The sequence below is a fragment of the Lissotriton helveticus genome, chromosome 9 (assembly GCF_964261635.1).
Source record: "Lissotriton helveticus chromosome 9, aLisHel1.1, whole genome shotgun sequence".
Lineage (NCBI taxonomy): Eukaryota > Metazoa > Chordata > Amphibia > Caudata > Salamandridae > Lissotriton > Lissotriton helveticus.
In genome coordinates, this window is record NC_136070.1 from 1,138,276,712 (window position 1) to 1,138,293,684 (window position 16,973).

At 44.7% G+C, this 16,973-nt stretch overlaps 1 protein-coding gene across 1 annotated transcript in view; it reads left to right on the forward strand.

Annotated features, from left to right (window-relative positions):
* The window catches only part of DNAH12 (dynein axonemal heavy chain 12), a 1,534,490-nt gene that overhangs the window by 465,629 nt on the left and 1,051,888 nt on the right, over nucleotides 1-16,973 (forward strand). The window lies entirely within an intron of this gene.

Consider the following 16,973-nt stretch of genomic DNA (forward strand, 5'->3'; position numbering starts at 1 on the left):
AAGCTTTTATTAGTTCTTTTGTCTAGACCGCAGGTTGTATCGTCGTTTCCCAGGTACGGTGTGATCTTCAAACAGCGTTTCAGGGTCAGTAGTGTCCAATTGCATGGATGGTGACACAAGTCCTTGCAAAATATGATCACTCTTCTTTTCGGTGCTAGTTTCTTTCAAACGGGCATCGCTGAAAGGGATGAAGCGCGGTACGGATTCTGTCTCAGAGTCAGCAAGTCCTTTGTTGACCCACCGGTCGTATGGAAGGGGTAGAGGGACCCGTTTGCAGTGGGTCCCATGTACCCAGTTCTTCTTGCCTTCAACCCGAACAGCAGATCTTGTTGAAAGTAGTACCAGGTGCGGTCCGGTCCACCTCGGTTGTCCGTTGTTGGTGCGCTGAAAATTCCGCAACAGAACCCACGAACCGGGTTCGATGAGGTGGCCTGGATCGTCAGAGGCTGGTGGAGAAGAACTGTGAACCTGTTGGTGTAAAACACGCAATTTAGTTGTCAATTCGCACAAATAGTCAAGCAGTACGGGGTGCTCTATCTCGCTCAGTTTCCTGGGTCTTGGCACGCCCCAGACGTTGGCTGGGCGGCCAAACACGATTTCATGGGGGCTAAGTCCTAACCTGGAGTGGACAGTCGTCCTGGTTGACAAAAGTGCTAGAGGCAAGGCATCAGGCCATTTAAGACCTGTACTGGCTTGGATTTTGGCTAGTTTGAGTTTCAGAGTGCCATTGTAGCATTCTACTAATCCAGCCGATTGGGGGTGATTCGCAGAGTGGAATTTTTGGTGTATGCCTAGACACTCACACACTCTCTTCATCACGCATCCTACGAATTCACTTCCGTTATCACTCCGGACAATTCTAGGCATACCGAATCTAGGGAAGAACTCTTTGACAAGGGCTTTGGCAGTCGATAAGGCGGTGTTGTCCTTAAGGGGGTACGCTTCCACCCACCTTGAAAAGGCGCAAACAACAACGAGAACGTATTTCAGGTTGTTGCACCTCTCCATGTGGATGAAATCTAGCTGCAAAACCTCGAACGGGTACGTTGGAGGCGCAAAATGACCAGCTGGAGTTGGCGTTCCCCTACCGGGATTGTACTTCAAACATACCATACACTTTCTGACCACGTTTTCTGCGTACTTTGGGATATTGCTATTCTGCCATACTGGGGCCAATAGTTTACATATTCCTCTCGAATTGATGTGTGCCATTCCGTGAGCCATCGTTACCACTGCAAGTACGTATGCATTAGGTAGTAACCATCGCTGGTGTTCCGATAGTTCGACCCAACAACCATTCGCGTCCAATCTACCTGTGCTTTCTCTCCATTCATTCATCTCGTTCTCAGTGGCCTCGGCTTGTATTGATTTTACGCTTTCAATGGTGTCCTCACACATTCCTACATCAGCAATCCATCTAGCGGGACCCATGACATACATCCGATTCATTGTGTTCCTTGCAGTTCCTTTCGCAACCTCATCTGCAAATGCATTTCCGCGGCCAACATCATCCTGAATCTTTCTGTGTGCACTACATTTTATAATGGCGACTTGTAGGGGCAAGGTGAGTGACTCAAGGAGCTCATTAACTAGCTGGCCATGTTGTATCTTTGCACCATGGGACGTAAGGAACCCACGTTCACGCCATAATCTCCCAAAACTGTGAGCCACACCAAAGGCATATTGGCTGTCAGTGTACACATTCACTCGCTTTCCTTTCGCCAGCACACATGCTCTAGTAAGCGCTATCAACTCTGCAGCTTGTGCAGAACTGTGGGGAATGCGTGCAGTCTCTACAATGGTGTGTAACGTCGTTACGGCATATGCTGTAGTCGTATCACCATTCGGCAACTTGAAACATGAACCATCAACCCATAGAGTATCATTGCATTCGGGAAGGGGAGTGTCCTGTAAGTCTACTCTCCCTTTTGTCTCTTCCTCTGTCCTGAAACAGCAGTCATGCTTGTCAATCTTGTCTGTCTCTGTCGGGATGAGTAATAACGTAGCGGGATTGAGTGTATCACACCTCTTTATATAGATGTGACTTGCTAGCAGGGTAAGTTCGTAACTGGATAGTCGAGCGCTAGTAAGGTGTTGTGTCTTTGTCCTATTTAGTAAAATGTCTACTGCATGCGGAACCATAACGATCAGAGTGTTATTCATGACTAATCCGGCAGACTGTCGAATGCAGACAGCTGCTGCGGCTGTTGCTCTTAGACAACTTGGCAGTGCCTTAGCCACTGGATCCAGAGTTGCCGAAAAATACGCGCATGGGCGCTGTTTGTCCCCAAAGAGTTGCATTAAGACTGATAATGCACAACCTTCTTTTTCGTGGACATACAATGTAAAAGGCTTACTGTAGTTGGGGTTTCCCAACACAGGAGCCGAACACAATGCATCGCGCAACTCGCGGAAACTCGTCTGACAATCTTCAGACCAAGGCATAGGTTTAGGCGTGTCTTTGCGGAGTAGTGACAGTAAGGGTTTGGCTAGTAGTGAGAAATTCGGTATCCATTGTCTACAGTACGATGTAATGCCCAAAAAAGCTCGGACACCTCTCAGTGTCCTTGGGGCACTTAGTTCTGTGATTGCCTGTATTCTTTCTGATGTCAGTCTCCTTCCCTCCTTCGATAAGATGTGACCTAGGTAGGTTACTTCTTGTCGACAAAATTGCAGTTTTGAAAGGGAGACTTTGTGCTTCATGTCACATAGGTGACGTAATAGCGACAACGTAGCTTCCTTGCAAATCTCTTCAGTGTCTGCAGCGATCAGTAGATCGTCTACGTACTGAATCAATGTTGACCCATCTGGCAGTACAATTGTGTCTAGTTGTGTTTTCAGAGCCTGACTGAATATTGACGGACTTTCGCAGTAGCCTTGAGGAGCGCATTGTCAATAAAGCAGTAATGTCGGGGACGACTGGAAACTGCGGTATAACTACCTTGTTTACTTCTCGGAGGTCAATCACAAACCTATACACAGGGGGCTGTGAAGGATCAGTACGTTTCAAGACCGGTAAAACTGGACTGTTACAAATGTTTCCTGTTGTTTCCTCGATAACATCTTTATCGACCAAATCATAAACTATCGTTAACAATGCCTGTTCGCAGTCGTTAGAAATTTTGTATTGGGGAATACGTGGCAATCTGACGTTTGCTTTCAAAGTTATGACATACGGTGCTATCTCTAAACGACCTACATCGTTGGAACCATTAGCCCATAGTATATCTGGAAGTGATGACAATTCTGTTGGGATACCTTCTTTTGACAAGTACATTGGAGAAATGACTTTTCTCCCTAAAGTAAGCTGTACTCCCGAGGGAGAACAGTACAAAGTCGCGTACAACCTCTTTAGCAAATCCAATCCTAACAAATTTTCACCGCAACCTGTTGTAAGAATGAGGGGTGCTTCTAATTCACAGGGGCCAACAGAAACGGAAACAGGACTAGAGATCGGGTTTCTAACAGGGGCGCCAGAGAAGCCTACTGAGACATTCATTTCGCCAGACAAAGGTGCGCCAGGAAGTTTTGAGTGCATGATAGAACTTTTTGTAGCACCAGTATCCAGCAGAAATGGCTCTGACACTCCTGAGGTAATTACCTCGACATAAGGTCCATCCTGATCTACTGGAACTGAAACAACTCCCTCTCTTTGTCCATGGCTGTCCTAGCGATCGTTACCCTCATTGTCGTGTTCGGTGTAATAGTCGTCAGCATAGTACTGAGCTGACTTGGACGATGAATTACCCTGTTGATCAAAGCTATTCATTGATTTCTGAGGTGGAAAAGAAGTTATATTCTGAGTGAAATTTCCACGGCCTCTACCTCTAGAGGCATGCTGAACACCTCTTTCCCTTACACCTTGTGCACCGTTTAAACGTCGTGCAAGAGCCGGACAATTATTCCTAAAATGGCCCTCTTCTTTGCAATACGCACATTGATTCGGGCCATACGTAGGACGCTGATGGGAAAGCTCGTTTCCTTGCGCGTCTCTAGAGTACTGCTGATTCTGTTGATAATTAGGCTGGCTAGCCATACGAGGCTGATAGGCCTGTTGGAGAAGAACTTTAGTTTTCAAATCTTTCGTCTTTTTGTCTGCCTTGTCTAACTCGTCTTTATGCCTATTTTCATAGTACTGGGCTGTTGCTAGAATCTGCGCTGACGTAGAGACAGCCCAAGCACTTTCTGAGTCTTTTAGTTTAGCACACAATTCAGGAAGCAAATTGTGTACAAACTTGTCTACAAACAGTCTTTGGCCACCCTCGGTAGCCATATCCTGACCACTATGGTCAGTGAAGGTTTCCTCAAATCTCGTGAAGAAGTCAGACACATTCTCGTCTTTCTTCTGCTTGCACGCGGATAGCTTGTCCCAGTTTACACGTACTTCAGGCATAATTGTCTTCATGTATGCGATAATTCTACCAGGAAGTTCAGCTATTAACGGCTCAGGCTTGAAACCACCGATTTGTCTAGCATCTGTAGTCGCAATGTTTGCCCATGAGTCACCTAATTCATGGTCATGATCCGTATGACGTATCTTACTCCATAAAGGATGTGGAACAATGTTCCCAAACAACATGTCTATATCCGCTAAATTCATTATACATGAGCTTGCAGTTTGGGACAACTCCTTATAATACCCTGTCGGGTTTTTACGGGGATCGGGTAGTGTCTGCTTGAGTGCTAGAACTTCGGATCTTTTCCAGGGGACATGTACCCATACACGCTGGAAATGAGGCAGAACCGGTGGAACTGCGTTTGCATCACCTTCCCTCCAAACCGGAGGAACCTCTCTCATAGGGTACTGTCTCGCTCTTTTCCTACTATACGTACCACTGTCAGAGGATGACCCAGAAGTACCACCTGTACTTCGATGTGATAATAATATCTCTACTGCTCTTTCAACGTCGGGACCAACTATCATACCCTCCCCAAATTTAAATCGTAACCTACACAACTCCTGCAGGTTGTTCTTCTGACCATTATCTTCCAAATCCTCACACAGGAAAACACACATCTGCTCAAAGACGTATCTTTGCGTTGGTTCATCCCATTGACGGAAAACGTTCATGACAGACTCTACATCATATCTCGCTGTATCCATAGCCCAATTTCGTGCTAACTTATTCAATGTTTCCCTTTCCTGATAATCAGGCATTTGGCTTCGTAATTGTCTTCGTTCCGTGTTAGGGGTCGTTTTAGGCGACCGAAAAAGTGGTGAAGGAAAGTTAGTAACAATGCTGGCCATTTTATGCCAGACGAAAGGTGAAGGTGGAGGAATAGCTGGTAGTAGAACAGAGTCACGCGAAGCATAAACAGAAATGTTCGTAGAACGAGTATCAGAGAGACTAGAAGGTGCGCTAGGCGAAATTTTAGAAGGAACGGTAGGAGAAATAGATGTGATCGGTGAGCCTTGAGGAGGCTGTGTCAAAGAAATAGGAGCCAGCTGAAGAGTAGCTGGTGAGTGCGGTGAAGGAGCCTGTATTACAGCTACCAAAGGTGCAACGAAAGGTTGCGGAGGTGCTGTGGCATTTTGTGCATAGGGTGGCGGAGAATTTAATAGGTGGGACATCAATGGATCTTTCTCGGATCCTTCCTGTTGACTTTTTCCTCTATTTGGCAGCATTGGGTAACATTTATCTATCGCTAGTTTCTTGCTCCTAAGCATCTGTTCGCTCTCCTGCTCTTCCTCGTTATCTCTGTATGCAACGGCAGCTTGCACCATTGACATACCTCTTTTATTCTTTTTTGCTAGTCTTATTTCTTTCTGTTTGGCTTCCTTGCGCCATAAGCGGAAAGAGTCAAACATTGCCGGCCGGGCTTTCTTCTTGAACAATTTGACCTCTAAGTTATCTAATATTTCTTGGTCGAAACTACCATATTGGGGCCATTTTAAAACACCATCCTTGCGGGTGTATTTTATCCATACCTCGTTATATGTGATAGGACCTACGCCGTGCTTCACATAGAGTTCATACATTGGAGTTCCAATTGGAGGAACCGGACAAGAATCTTCCAATTGGGAGTCCTTACTACAACCAAGACAAAACAAGTTTCCAAGTTTGCTAAAACCAGGCATCTTCGCTCACTGGTCTAGCTTCAAACTTCAAAGGATTATCTGTTACGATATTTCTCGTGAATACACGAGTCCTTCGGCTTTGGGGCTTGCAAGTTCCAAATCAAGTCGTATCTCAAGGATACCAAAAACTAAGAACAAACTAAGGACTAGGAGACGCTCCACTTATACTTAACTGAAGTATTTGAAGATCGATGACGTCGCTAGAAGACTCGTCTATCGTTTCGCTCTACCAAGGATCACTGGGTCCAAAACAAGGCGATAGTCAGGGCAGCAGTCCTTCGTAGCCGTCGGAACGCGGGGAACCTCGCAGCAAAGACCTTCGGAACCACGTCGACATACAGGGGTCGCTGAAGTGGCTGGCCGTCCTCCGGAATTTTCACACGAAGCTCCTCACGAACATCTGGCTTGGACCGTCACCGCTTGATATCGCCCCGAGTTGGGCGCCAACTGAGGTAACGGGTTTTTAGGAACCCGCTGGTGTCAGGGGATAACACCCGAAGACCTCTGAGTTCCCTTGTTCCGGACCACAGAAACACGTAGTCTTCTAGTCGCAGTCAAAGATCAAGTTTTATTGGTAGCTACCAAGTAACACGTGTCCCAGAAGTACACCACACAGAGAGTAGGTTCTTGGGAGACTGTTCGTTTTTACAGAACCAGCCGTCTCCTTATATATCAAATATATGGCTTCAAGCAAGAATTCTTGAGTTTTATGGTATGGTAACACACATATTTCTACAACAATACAAAGAGCGAAGTCATGTAAGCAAGCCCATATTTTAGATGTCCAGTTTGCTGATAGATTACCCAGTTGGATCGGGAACTCCCATCAGATATAGATGAACCACCAATAAAGGAAGGTACAACCCAGCCATAAAAGGGCCATAAACAAGATACGGGGACAGGTGCGTGTTTGAAGGAAACATGGGCTGTATGTAGTGAATGGTTCGTGGAATGTTATGCGTAGATGCTATCGTATTCGGCCACTGGGCGAGGAGCTGCCTAAACAGGTTTGGCCGAAGACAGTGGAGTCAGTTGGGACAGGTCAGGGGAAAGTCACGAAAGGTGGACGTGTCTATTTGGATCAAGCTCGACCTTTAATTGACTTATCATGAGGGCAAGATGCAAGATGGATGCCGTTCACAAAATGGAGTTTAAGGGATGGGACGGAAACTGTGATTTTAGGGGTGTTGGCAACCCTCGATTGTAACGCAAATACATAGGAATGATGTCCTAATCATTATCGGTTCGTAGACACCAAAATCGTCTCGGTACGTTGAGGTTTCGTGACACGGGTATTGGACCTCGATATCGGGAAAACCACAGGGTCCGGATTTTGGGAACCACAGCCCCCGTCCTCTGTAGAGAGCATAGTTCCTGCGCCGAATATTGGAGCATAATGAAAGAAAAGGGATGAGAGTCGCCCGAAACAGTCTGACCAGCCCGTCGCCGTAGTCGCCTCCGGCGCTGCGAAGGCGCACCCGCTGCGCGATCCCGCTGCGCTCGCAAGGGAGCTATATGTAGGCGTGCATCAGATCCCACAGAGCGCTAGACCGCTCGTAGGCACCGCCCCCCTCTCAGCAAACACCACTCTAAGATGGCGGCCGAAGTTTTTCCCACCCCAGGACCCGGACCCGCAACAATAGCAGTGGAGACCTATTACAGTGCGGGTAAGAGGGGAAGAAGAGCCCCACGTTAAAAACAGGGGATAACAAACTAAATAACAGCAAATCAAATAGCAAAAGGACAGTTTAAAAGTAAGCGCGATGTGAATAGCGCGAAGCGCAAGGCGCTATGCAGTAATTCCTTTACCTTGCTCGTATTGTGGGACCTTTTACAACAAAGACCCAAGGTTGCACCTTTCCTCTTGTGGGTTATTTTAGCAGGCCATGCTAGCTACTTTCATAACAGCATTTTCTGACCAGCTCCATCAGAGCATCTAAGGACCCTACTCCAGCAACCGACTTTGGCTCGGTCCCTGCAGATTTAGCCTTTGCTCCATCCTATTTAAAGTCTCCTATGTCTTTGCCTATGATAGTGGCCACGGTGTCCCTTCTGAGGTTTTATCGTCTTGGCCTTCTGCAGATTTCATATCTGTTTCAACAAACACAGCACTTACTTTGGTGCTGGTTCAAAATTCACCTTTAATACAGCTGATATTAGAGACTGTGAGTTTTAAAATGTGAGACGAATCTCAAGGAGCAGGAAGATTGTTTCACTTCAGGCTCCAGTGTAGTGAAATATCTCACTTTGCAGTCCCTATTGCACATGTGAGAGATGCCTTAGTGTGTCTATTCAGCTCTAGATTTTTCAATGATCCCTAGTAATACCTGTTTTTGGTTCAGACCCACTGTCTATCCCAGTACCATTGTTATTGTTGTTACCGAAACCTTGCAATTGTTTTGGAGAACCATATTATAATCAGGATATCAGATTCTGCTGTCCAGCATCTCTCACAATCAAGGCTGTGCTCCTGACAATTGCAGAGCTTGACTTTCTTACAATATTCTTAATGCCAGTAGTTACATTGTATCATTTAATATTACTGCCAGGTATTGCTTCTTAAGGGCTCATTAGTGCTTCAGACTTGTTCTTATTTACCAGTGGCCTTATGTCTGCCTCCCTTGTTTACAAAGCCTCAGCGACGTTTCCAAAATCCAAATGTTGGATGTAATGCCGAACAATGCAAACATTCAGCCCCAGTCACAAGGATCTGTGTTTAATCCATTGTTCTTTTGATAACCACACCACCCCAGTTTGGACACAGGCATATGAAGTTCTTTCTTGACCCTGTTCCTCATGGGAACAGTCCAGCCCGGACTGCCAAGCAAGGTACTCCCTGGACCAGAAACAAGCATCTTGGGACCGCTTTCAGGGCATTACCCATTATCAGCCAGTCTAGCTTGAATCCAGTGGTGCAGTGAGCATGGGACCCACGTTTGGGCATACCCTTTCCGTTTAGGGCGACAAACGCGAAAGAAACAAATGATGGACAGAATGCTGAACAATGCAAACATTCATCCCAAGTCACAAGGATCTGGGTTTAATCCATCGTTCTTTTGCTCACTACGCCACCCCAGTTTGGACCGAGCTATATGCTAATCAGTCTTGACCCTGTTCCTCATAAGAACAGTCCAGTCCGAACTACCAAGCCAGGTCATCCCTTGACCAAAAACGAGCATCTTGGGACCGGTTTTGGGGCATCACCCCTCATCAGCCAGGCAAGGTTGAATCCAGTGGCGCAGTGAGCACGGTACCCATGTCTGGGCATACCCTTAGAAACAAATGATGGACGGAATACTGAACAATACAAACATTCACCCCAGTCATAAGGATCTGAGTTTAATCCATATGTGGGTCCTGTGCTGTCCATGCCACTGGAGTCAAGCTAGCCTGGCAGATGAGGGGTAATACCTCCAAACCGGTCCCAGGATGCTTGTTTCCGGTCCATGGAGGACCTGACTTGGCAATTCGGGCTGGACTGTTCCCATTGGGATCAGAGTCAAGACTGATTTGCATATGGCTGGGTTTAAACTGGAATGGCATAGGGAGCAAACAACAATGGATTTAGGCCCAGATCTCTGTACTGGGATGAATGTTAGCCTTTGTTCAACATTCTGTCCTTCAATTTTTCTTTTTGCATTTGTCACCCCAAGTGGGACAGGTATGCCTAGGCGTGGGTCCCATGCTCTCTATGCCACTGGAGTCAAGCTATTCTGGCTGATGAAGGGTTACACCCCAATACCGGTCCCAGGATGCTTGTATCTGGTCCAGGGAGGACCTTGCTTGGCATTTCGGGCTGGGCGGATCCCACAGGGAGCAGGGTCATGACTGATTTGCATATGGCTGGGTTTAAACTGCATTGACATAGGGAGGAAAAACCTGATGGATTTAGGCCCAGATCTCTGTACTGGGGCAAATGATTGACATTCTTCAAAATTCTGTTCATCAATTGTTCTATTTGCATCAGTGAAGTTTCTAGGCATGACTAGAGATTTCTAGATTCTGTGGGTTCCAACTCAACTCTTTAATGTCCATAAAGACTCATAGTCCAACATAGTAGCATCTTGTATTCCCGGTGCCCTTCTAATGTCATCTGCTGCAGTATGTTATAACAGCAAAAAATCTTACCATTTACTTGCTGCCTTAAGCTGGGCACCCTTTCATAAGGGAGTTTCCTGAGTTACCTTTAACACCCATATTAAAGTTGAAAAACACCAGTTTTTGGTCTGGCAAATGAATTGCATGTAATCTAAGAATGCTGCAAACTGTCCTAATTAGCACATTGTTTGAAATACAATTAAAAAATGAATGAATCTTTGGTTTCTGGTATAATCCAGAGCCACTAACTGAATTAATACATATTTCTTCTGTGATGTACTAACCTCTGATTTTTGGATTTAAAATATTGGTTGTCCATATAATATTTTAAACTGATGTTTTGTGTTCCATTGAATGCTGAGCTTTATTTAGTGTTTGGCCTTATAAAGCTTTCACCAAGAAAAAATGATGTATGTCGTCTATGTCACATTTAGAGTGCCATTGACATTAATGCGCTTGCAATATGGCAGACGGGACAGCTGCTTTTTTGGCAAATGTTGAGCATTTGTCCAGCTCTAAAAAAAATGTCCATTGTTTGTTTTCTTCCTTTATAGTTACATGTTAAATCTGAGGCTCACTTTCTCATCCCCATTTTATTTTTTTTCCTTGCCATTGATTTCGCATAAGATCTCAGTGATCAATCTCATTGGAATTTTTGCCACATTAGGAAGTCACCCGTGGGTTTCTAATGTCCGTTGAGTTAGTATTCATGCTAGGGAGTAGACGAAAAGGTCTGTCTTGCTAATTACAATATCTATACCTAATGATGATAGATAGCCCTAAAAAATAGGCCAAATGCCAGTAGTCACAGGGGATGATATTAAGACTCATGCCAGTTACTGGGAATTGCTGCTACCACTGGACAGAGCCATATGCTAAAAAAAATACTAAAGTTCAAGATTATTGGGGTTGGGAAAAGAGGAAGGGTTGCGGTCTGTAGTTGATGTGAAACCAAAGAAATTCTTTGTATTTGTAATATTCTTTCTCTAAAATCTGGATGGTGTCAAAGGGAGCCCAATGCCATCCCCTGCTGGCAAGCAATTGGGGGACTTCAGCCCCCAGTAATCATTGTGGCTAAGGCCGCCAACAGCCCGTGACGTACCAGGAGGTGCATAAGAACTAGCAGCTCGGGAGACCATCGCCATCACCTGCTTGCCTGCAATTGGGGAACTTCAGCCCCTAATAATCAACGGGGCTGACGCCACCAACGTCACGCCATCACCTGCTTGCCTGCAATCGGGGGACTTCCGCCCCCAATTATCATTGCCGCTGACACCGCCAACGTCCCGTAATGCGCCAGGAGGCTCATAAAAACGTTGCCGGTCTCCTGCAGCACGGGACGCGCCCGAGCAAAGCTCGAGCTAAGTGTGGACCCGTTGGAGCCCGGAGGAGGCTTGGCTGGGCCTACCCTCATGGTTTTATTTTATTTGAACTTGTTTTCCCCTCTTTTCGGATTTAGGTTACCTTTCACTGTGATCCAGCTTAACAAAACCTTCCAGATACCTGCCAAGGAAGTCTGCTTTACCTAGTGTGACTGTGTCTGCCCTTTTTAATCGTGAAACGGAAGCACATGGTTGAGAGGGGAAGTACCTCTAAAACCCTCCAGAACTCTACCCTTGATTGTTTTCTGTCACTGGCGGCTAAAGCCATAAAGAAATCTTACTAGCAGAACAATGACTATCCATGGAAGGGGGAACTGCTATAGCTGTGAATTTGAATACAATTCCAAATGGGCAGTCACTGAACCAGGGACCTTTACTATTGACCAACTCACACTGCAATCATCTCTCCATGTGAAGTCTCCACCCCAACCTCCTGTATCCCCAGCGTCTGGCCCTCCAGTTAAAAGGAAGAAGAAATTGAAACATTCTGAGCCCTTACCCGTAGTAAACACCAGATCTAAGAAAAAAAAAACAGGAGTTACCTATTGAGGAGCCTAACAGCATTAAGCAAGCATTGTCAATTGTGCAACACTATCACTCTATTTCACCCATTCAGGTTTATCCTCTCAAGACATTAAGAGGCTAATGAATTGCTTAAAAAAATTATATTAAATAATCTTTCACCAATACTGGATAGGCTTAACAAACTTGTGGCTAATGTGGAAAACATCAAAAAGTCCTTTACGTGGCTAATGAAGGGGCGGGGAATCAGGGGCCTATACGAACAGAATGCCCTGATCCAGGTGAAGTATTAAACAGCATCACAGTGGATAGCAATCGCTGCATCCCAACACACCCTTTACCATGTGTTCACCTCCCAAAATAAAGCCTGTGATACGAGGGAAGCCCTGTTTAGATCTAGAGCAATGACGCATATGAATCATCCAACTGAGGAGGGGCATCTTGATAACATCTTTGGGTCTAATACACACAGCTAGTTACTCAATGGAAATGGAAATTAACCCACTAGGCAGCCCCTCTCCCAAACAGATAACTTTGCTGCTAGGGACGATCCTCATAATGAGGTGACTTTACATCTTTCTCCAAAATGCTGCCCATATGTGGTGATTTTAACCAATGTCTCTTTTCTTCTGGGCTATTCCAAGGAAACCAGCAGCCAACTGAATAACAAAGTCTGCTATTGGTAATCCGAAAATTCTGATTTAAAAAAACTCTTGTTATTATGACATTTTGTTTGTCCGAAGAGTGAGCTGGGTTGGTGCTCTACGGAAGTCTATAAAAGGAGACTGTATAGTGATTAATTGTAGACCCCTAGATATGGCAGGGAAATTGCTCAAAAGCTGTAGGAAACCATCTGGATGGGTCTTTGGAAATGGGATTGACATTGTACCACTTTTTTTATATTCATCTTAAACCTATTGGTCCAATTGCCCCGCTAAAAGCCCACACTACTCAGAATCTACTGAAGGGAAAGGAGCAATTTCCCTTTGAAATCAGTAACAGATACCAAGTACTTACCGATCTTGACAGCCCCCATTGACTAAACCCAGGGAATGTTAAATCGACATCCGACCATGCTGTAGCCATAGCCCCCAACTCGAGGGGGATATTAGTGTTAGTAATAACAGCTTAAAAGAAACAGTAAATTGTACCCCACTTATCCTGTCCACCCATCATGCACCTACTCAAGGCCAAATGTCTGTAAAATCTTTACTTAGTTTCCTGCAACAGGGATGTACAAATACATGGAATATTGCGGGAATAAGGCCCAAACTAAATGATCCTGAGTGGGGCAAGTTAGTGGACAGCAGTCATATATGCCTGTTCCAGGAAACTTCGGAAACAGAGAAAGTGATTAGGATGGGGTTTACTACGTTTAGTATTGAGGCTAGACGTTTGCCAGCTGGCCGTCCGGCAGGTGGGTCACTAATTTGGGCTAAAACCACACTGGTATGCAACATTAAGCCACTTAAAGTAGGATCCCAGGAGATCCTTGGCCTTGATCTGATATTACATAAAGGGAACATTCATGTCAGATTAATTAACATATATAACAGATTAAGTAGCCATTACAAGCCCTCAGAAACTATAGCAACGCTTTCCAACTATTTTGATATCTCTAGGAAAGTGTACTACCTCATCGTAGATGGCGATTTTAATACAACCTATGAGCCAGTAGATGTTGTACAGGAATTAGTATAGGAGGAAGAGCAAGCTAGGGGGTAAATAACCTTCAGATACCTGCTAATAGAAGATATACCAAGGTTGGAGAGCAAGTATTGTCTTTCACTCTAGCTTATGAGGTTTTGCGCATGTAACAGGTGGACACCCTCAGATGAGGAAGCAAAGTTTACGTTTAAGAGGGGGGATGTCAGAAGTAGGATCGATGATATTATGGTGGACCTTAGCCTTTGGCCCTATATCAAAAATATGACTGTCCTAAACCGTGAGGATAGCGACCATAATGCTCTCCTTCTGAGGCTATTTGGCCTCCCTACTTTGTATAGCCAACCCCATCAAGTAATAGCCCCTGTTGTCACTACTAATATCAACGGGAGAGTCAAACTGCCCATGGTCATGGCTGAGGGGAAATTGCTCCCTAAGATCAATAAAAAAGTGGCACAGACCCTCAAGGTACTGAGTGATTGTGATAAAAGTCATGGCTTTATTGTGTCTAGTTTTCAAGAACTAACAAATAGTATAAAACCCTATTTTAGCAGATAATGTAACTTCAACATGTCTAAACGGAACATCGCCCCATGGTATAACGAGGAATGTAGACTAGCCAGGAATGATCTAACAGCGGCAGTAAAGCAAGGGATACAAAATTAAATCAAATGTCCAAGGAGGATGTATAAAAGGGCCCAGGATGTGGCAAAAAGGAGCTAGGAGGTTGAGAACTGGCGTACAGTAACTGAGGCTTCAAAACTGAAACTTTTCTGGCACCTTCTGTCAAAAGGGTCAATTAAGCAGGTCAATGAAGATGACTTTTATGTACAACCACTTGTCTGGGAAGAGTATTTCCAGAAACTATATACTGGCACGGTTTCTGAACCTGAGGGGGAGGCAGCAGTAGCAGTTAGGTAATGCAACTTAGCACCGGTACAGGAATGCGTTGTTAGCTTTTCCTTAGAGGAAACTGTAACAGCAATCAGCTTACTCCAGACTGGGAAAGCACCAGGGCTAGATAGACTCCCTGTAGATCTGTTTAAAGCTCAACCCAATATTTGGAGACCACTGCTTCAAATAGTTTTTAATGCCATCTTGCAAGGGGGATATCCCTATGTCGTGGAAAGGCGCGGAAATAATCCTTATATTTAAAAAAGGAGATATAGGGGACCCATCAAATTTATTTGTTTGTATACCTACCACTGTGCGGCCGTATTCCGCCGTTCACTACCCCCCACCCTGCCCCTCTCCCGCCCCATGTCAGCGCCCGGCAGCCCTCCCACCACGGGCCGCTACTGGTGTTGTGTGCTGCCAATGTGCGAACAGAAGCCTTTTTTAGTTTCTGAAAGTATTTCCCCTGGATAAGCAGAGCTGAAAGTACTCTCTTCATAGCAGTTCAAGGTTTACCCTGGAGTCAGCCAGCTTAAATTTGAGGATATGGTATTCATTGCATGCTTCAAACATATGTCAAAAGAACTATTGTTGGCTTTCTTAATTGTTCTGTGTTAGTTTCTGGGTAGCAGAGGTTTTCACCCAGTATAAGCAGGAAACACAATCCTAGTCAGGCTAAGCCACATACTCACTCTAAATTAACCTGTGCTCACACCCTGGTAGCTTGGCACAGAGCAGTCAGGCTTAACTTAAGAGGCAATGTGTAAAGTATCTGTGCAATACTTTAAGTAGTAAAACAGTTTAAAAACCACACAAAACGACACCAGGTTAGAAGAATAAAGCTTGATTTTGATAATAAAACAAGACCAAACTGACAAAAATTCAATTAGTAGTACTCAAGATATGAATTTTTAAAGAATATACTGAAAAATATTGCTTAGAAGCAATAAGCGCTTACTGGGCATATCTTCTCGCTCTGGCCCAGGATAAAGTCAACAGTTCAGGCCGACTGCGATGGATCGCGGGTTGGATACAGGGACCAGGCTTGACCTGCTGGAAGTACCAGGGTTGCGTTGTTGTTGAAGTCAAGATACTGAGTGCAGGCGAGGCAGTGTATTGACGACGATCCACATGGTGAAGGCGATGCGTCAGTGCAGGTCCTAGCAAAGGTAACGATGCGTTGGTTCCAATTCTCGCAAATGAGACAATGCGTCGGTAGGGGGGGCTGATACGCCGTGCAACAGCGATGCTTCGGTGCCCATCCTCGCAATGGCAGCGATGTGTCCACAGTGGAGGAGATGTGCTGGTTCTGAGTCCTGCATCAACGGCGATACGTGGGTTCTGCTGGAACAGCACTTCAGCTCACTTCCAAGGGTCCAGGGCCAAATTTGCACCACTTGGCAGGGCAGACTCACAGACGGCAGAGTCCAGGTGCTGTAGCAGAACAGTTGATAGTCTTTTATGTCACTATGATGTGAATCAGGAGGCAAGCCAGCAAGCCCATTGAAGCCACTCTGGGTTCAAGTAATGGAGGTCCAGTCCTTCTCAGTCAGGTCAGAGGGGCAACAGGCCAGCACAGCAACGGCAGTCAAAAAAAGAAAATGGGACACCGTGAGGCAAGTTGCATACAATTATATAACTGTACTACCTAGGTCAAAATTGCAGCTACCTGCGAGACAGATAGTAAAACATCCCTTTTCCATTTTCCTTTAGTTAATATTTCTAGGATCAGTGCAAGCACAACTCGTGAATTAACAGAGTTAAGTCACCACCCTAAAAAGGTAGGAGCATCTTAAAAAAAGGAAAAAAAAGCCTTAAAAGTGAAACATTTTTCAAAGTATAGAATGAATTTTTATTTTCATTTACTTTAATTTTTAATCATAACCTGCCTTGGTCCTTAAGAGATCTCGAATCAGAGACGTCGAAATGCGTTGACTTGTTACTGCCTTTAGGGAGTTATAATCAAGCAAAGAAACCCTGCAGTTTGAGACAATAAGAAACTGTGTTAAGTGCCTTACTTTCCAAAATTGAACAGGACATTTAACCCATGTACATTGCAGTCAATTATAAATTTCATCTAAATAACAATTAATCATAGACTCGTGTTTAAAAAAAAATCAAGACTGGTTTATTTAAAACTCTTTGGAACATTATTTTTTTGGTTCACTCTATACATTCTTTGTGTAAATATGTGATGTCTATTTTGTTGTATAGTTCAAGTCAATTTAAAATTTAATCTTTGAAACAGTGCTCTTGATTTGGGCATGCAAACTTTTAATCTAATGTGTTGGATATTTTTAAAAATTGTAAAAGTGAACTATACAATTTGTGGC